Raw genomic sequence first — 5,016 nt, 5'->3', positions numbered from 1 at the left:
TCTGGATGCTACCCACTGAGGACACTTGGTATACATTGGACGAGCAGTATGGAGGAATATTGAAACGTTTTTTTTGGACTTTTATGGACCTTTCTGCCTCGGGCACCATAGACCTCCATTATTTGAATGTCAGCAGACAGCAAGAAGCCTCCCAGATCTCCAGATGCATTTGAGATATCAAAAAAGTACTCTAGAGTGTTGTTCAGCATGGGGGTGAGTAGAAAATGAAGGCTAATCATGTTTTGGGTGTACTATTCCTTTAAGTATGTTTGCCAATCAGCATCAAGCGCCAGCTTCATAGACCCGCCCCTGCTCCATAGACCCCCTAAGGTTCAACTTCACTGGAGGTGACACATTTTGGCATGTTATCAAATCAGGCCTCTTCTCTCTTGCTGCTTGCCTCAATAGACCAAGGCTCAAACCTCAACAGGGATATCTCATAGAGGCTGACAGGCTCCTGCTGCTCCATAGCAAATGGGGAGTTGCACCCTAGAGCGGAATACTTCTGGATTAAAGCGCAACATACTCAGGAAATTAGGCACATTTTAGCGCATATTTAATGCAGCTTAATGACTACATTTATGAAGTTTGACAATGCACATTTTACCAATAATTTTACAAAAATTAACAGAGCAGTTTTAGTCTCTCTAGTATCTAATGAGAAATTGCCGCAGTGACAAAAATTTTTTTTTCAAGAGTGGTAGAGTTTTGTCTATTGGTTTCCAAGAAACTAAAATATGTATCATCAGATAATGTACATGCCTGGCTACTATTGTTTAGCATACATACTTGAAACTGGAGCAAAGTAGACCACAGGGAACTCAAACAATGAGAAAACAAGTCTAAAGTACAGATGCAGTCACGTAACCTGTAACATGTTACTTTCACTTTTGAATGAACAAGGACAGGTGAAAGAAGCTTTTCGATTCAGTATCATCTTAGTAAAGGTGGATGTAAATTCAACAAATTTTCTCAAAATTAGAAAAAAAATATGAAACAAGAGCTGCATTTGCCATTTGTGTTACCCCTTCATTCTTTCTTGTTCCTCCCCATTTGTCTCATCAGTCACTGGTTGTGTCAGTTATCTCACTGTCACAAAAGAGACAACTGGCAGCTTTATTGGCTTTACTTATCTAATTTGGAGATGTTCAAACTTTATAACTTAAAACGTAAGAAACCGGTTTTCCAACAAATTCATTTTGATTACATGTGACAGACAAGCACAAACTTGCATCACTACAAAGCTCTAGTAAGTCTAAGATAATAAAATGTAGGTTACTGAAGGGTGTGGCATGCCACTACATGAGTTCTGCATCAAAGTCCAACTGTAAGTAATTTGATCTTAGTTTAAATAATGCTGTCCTATAAATTTCTCAGAGGTTTGTCAAACAACATTAGTGAACTACCAGCACAGACTTCTGCCAAGCATCACATTTTACCCCAAATTGTGATATTAATTGACATGAGGGACACCTCTGATAATTAAACTAAAATCCTTTCATAAATTTTGCAAGTTACAGTTCAACTGGCAGTTAAGAAGTTAAGTTGTAGACAGGATCAGAGCTGGCTTAGCTATTGAATTAATATCCCAATCTGTGACAGAGCTACCTGAATAACTGACAAAAACACAGGCATGTGCAGACAGCTCATGTGAGGCAACCACAGGGCAGGGTGGTAAAGAGAAACAGGCAGTTCAAAGAGGTTATGCTACAATATAGGGCCAACATTGATTTTATAATAGCTTGTACCTTATAATAGTTAGAATTCATTATATTATAAAAATTATCTTAAAATGTCATCAATGCTCTTAAAGAAAGACACATTTAATCTCAGCTATATCTACCTGGATAAATAAAGGCATGAACTAGGAACATTTTGAAGTCTTTTCTTGATGAGAATTGGACCTGCTGTTTAGTGTGGTGCATTTGGAATTTGGCCCAGCTCTGTGTGGCGAGTTGCTTGTTGTCTCAGTACATGCATGAGTAGTTGGATAACGCTATTGCTCCTTTAAGCTGTTTTTTTTTTCTTTCACAAATAAAACCTTACCTCACATGGAAATAATAATAGTGTTTTTTTAACTATATATTATTCTCAAAGATTTCACTATCATCTTCTAAGTAAAATGTTTTTTTTAAAGACCATTAAGACACATGGCTTTAAAAACATGTGGCTTCATATTTTGATCTTTGTGTGTTTAAATAAATCAAAGAAGTTAACGCTAAAGATGGATTTAGCTCCTCAATCTAGGGGGAGCCATCGGGGAGTAAGTGTGGTTCACACCTTCTAAGAGCTGGGATTGGTTAATGCGAAAAACAAACATTTTAAAAAACTGACACAAATGTGTAGTAATCAATGTAGAGGAACTGACCGATTATTGAATTGAGGTTAGGAAATGATGATGATGATCTTTCGGATATTAAAAATTAAACCATCTGTCCGTTTTACTGTGATTGCTCACTTACTTACAAACTGTTACATTTATCAAAATGACCATGACATGATAAAAAACCTAAGCTGAACTCAATTCACATCTTAGTCCTAAACCTAACCACCAAACTAACAAGATAATCCCTCCTTATAGGGATCATGCAATCGTCCCCACATGAACCTGTAATGTTCCTCACACACACACAAACTCACACCTAAGGGAAATTTAGAGACACCAATTAACTTAAACTCATATTTTTGGACTTTGGGAGAAATTTGGTGTACCCACAGAGAATCCACACATGGTGTGCGTGTGTGTCTCATGTTTTTAATTCATTGCGGGCCCACAATCTGCAATTTTTTTTTACAGGAAATGTAAATGTTACAATGCCTGGACCCTGCAAGAGGGAATGTTACTGGGTCAGGAGTCACATTTAGGACTAAGGGGTGAATTGAGTTGAGGCTGTGGGTAGGTTTGAACCTGTAATAGTTAGGTTTAGGGTAAGGGTCATGCTTAGGCTGTAGAAATTAATGAAAGTTAATGGAAAGGCCCCTAAAGACAGTGAGACAAGTTTGTCTGTGTGTTCTGTGGGTGCGTTAATGGCTATATGTGCATGTGTGCCCTGCCATGGACTGGTGACTGGTCCAGGATGTACCACGCCCCTTGTAATCCTGATGGATAAGCTGCAGTGGATGGATTGATTTATTCACAAGGCAAGACTTAGTCTCTGCCTTAATAATGACATTTGTTGGAAGTGTCCAAAGAGAAAGGAGAAGATGTATTCCTGGAAGTCTCATTAACAGAAAGCATCCATTTACAAAAACAATCAATATGTTACAGCAGACACTGTTTTGGAAAATGAGTGCTCAAAAGCCGCAAAAACCTTTTATCACTTCTGATAATAAAGCAGTGTCAGTGCATAAGTGTCAACTGTAATAGACTTCTTGCTTTCTGAATATTTCATATTTTCCACCTCACACCTGTCAAGTTTTAGATTTGAAAAAATAAGGGGAATTTGAATTATATTTTAAGACATGAATACAAGAACTCTAAAACAGTTGTCAACCAATTGCAAACTACAATTTGGTGATCAGATTGACTTGCGAGGCCGGAAGCATTTAGGCTTGGAGTGGAAGATCATTTTTTGTATTTTTTTTGCCTTTTTAGAATTTTGCATTACAATAATACAGGAAATTTACAAGGTACTGCTAATACGAGAGAACAGCAGGAAAGAAGGCTAAAACACGATAATTTCCCAACCAAAATGAGACTCTTGACATCTATAGAACCTTTGTTATGACTGTTATACCTACCCACGCCCTGCCCACTTCCTCTGTCATCACGAAGTAAACATCACCAGTCTACCTACAACTTTTTCAAAAACTTAACCTAACCTTATCTAAACCTATCCTCCCAGTCCAAGATTGAGTCATCATAACTTTCTCTGCATGACTTTATAACATTCTCTTTCTCAAAATTTGGAAATATCCATGTCTACATAAATGTTCACTTTAAATCGCAGGGTTACATTTCAGGGATGGTCCATTTCACATTGCTTTCAAACAGAGTTCAGTAATTGCCCGTTGTTTATTGCATTTAATCTTCAATCAGGATTACAATATGACCAAAAGATACATCTACAAAAACATCCAGGATCAAGAAGATAACTGAACCCCTCAGACAGTTTAGGAGATTTCTCTTGAGACGACAAGCAAGACAAGTCTGAGAATTAATAGGTTTTGTAGCAGGAGGTATTCTGATATCTGCTACTTTAAGGCTATAAAATTATACAACTAACCTTCAGCTTTTTAACTACAGTATGGAAAAGGGATCTGTACTAAATGTGAATTAGTTTGAAATTCCGTCAGGTATGTTTAGAATATTTAAGAATATTTTCTCTGTTCGTAGTATTCAAAAACAACAAAATGAAAGTAAATGATTAAATAGGACACAGAAGGTTCTATCACACAAATGCATAAACAAAGGAACATGCTCGGTTTGTAGGCAGGTACATTTCTTTTAATAAATGTTTTTATTAGTATAAGTATTAAATTGCATCTTACCACAAAAGAGGTCTCCAGAGTTAAGGTGTTGTTTTTGTTTTTTTTTATCCCTTCCAACTTGCTCCTCTTCTATGATTTACAGTGTTGCAAACAATACACACAGAAAAGTGTGTAATATCATACAGCCTCTAAAAAGTCCCAGCTGATTGCAAATCAGCAGTTCCTCTGTATCATCTTTACTTCATTTTGCCGACTGTGTTCCCTCCTGCTGCAGCACAGATACTCATCTATGCTATTCTGGACACATTTCCTTTAACTCGAGTAACTCCTCCCCCGGAAAACAAAGGGGAAGGGCTCAGTGAAGATACACATTATATCTTAAGTATAGAAGTTCATATGGGGATAAATACTTTGCCCTGTTTTCTTAATAGCCCCCTTCATATGTCTGTCTTAAATAAAGGGAACATTTCCTGAATTAGAAAACATTTTTCTTGTTTTGCATCAAATACATTTAAAATCATGAATATAATGGGAAAGAACAAAGACCTTGGTAAACTGTGATGTTAGGCTCCTGACTATACTTAA

The 5,016-nt window shown here is 36.9% G+C and overlaps 1 protein-coding gene across 2 annotated transcripts in view; it reads right to left on the bottom strand.

Annotated features, from left to right (window-relative positions):
• The window catches only part of tbxa2r (thromboxane A2 receptor), a 17,496-nt gene extending 12,803 nt beyond the window's left edge, over nucleotides 1-4,693 (bottom strand). For both annotated transcript variants that reach the window (XM_015373104.1, XM_015373105.1), the window contains exon 1: nucleotides 4,492-4,693. The gene's annotated coding sequence lies outside the window, so the exon portion shown is untranslated. The remainder of the gene's footprint in view (nucleotides 1-4,491) is intronic.
• Between the last annotated feature and the right edge of the window lie 323 nt (nucleotides 4,694-5,016).

Source organism: Cyprinodon variegatus, unplaced genomic scaffold, assembly GCF_000732505.1.
Source record: "Cyprinodon variegatus isolate N-32 unplaced genomic scaffold, C_variegatus-1.0 Scaffold80, whole genome shotgun sequence".
Classification (NCBI taxonomy): Eukaryota; Metazoa; Chordata; class Actinopteri; order Cyprinodontiformes; family Cyprinodontidae; genus Cyprinodon; species Cyprinodon variegatus.
This window is presented reverse-complemented; position numbering and strand designations above follow the sequence as displayed.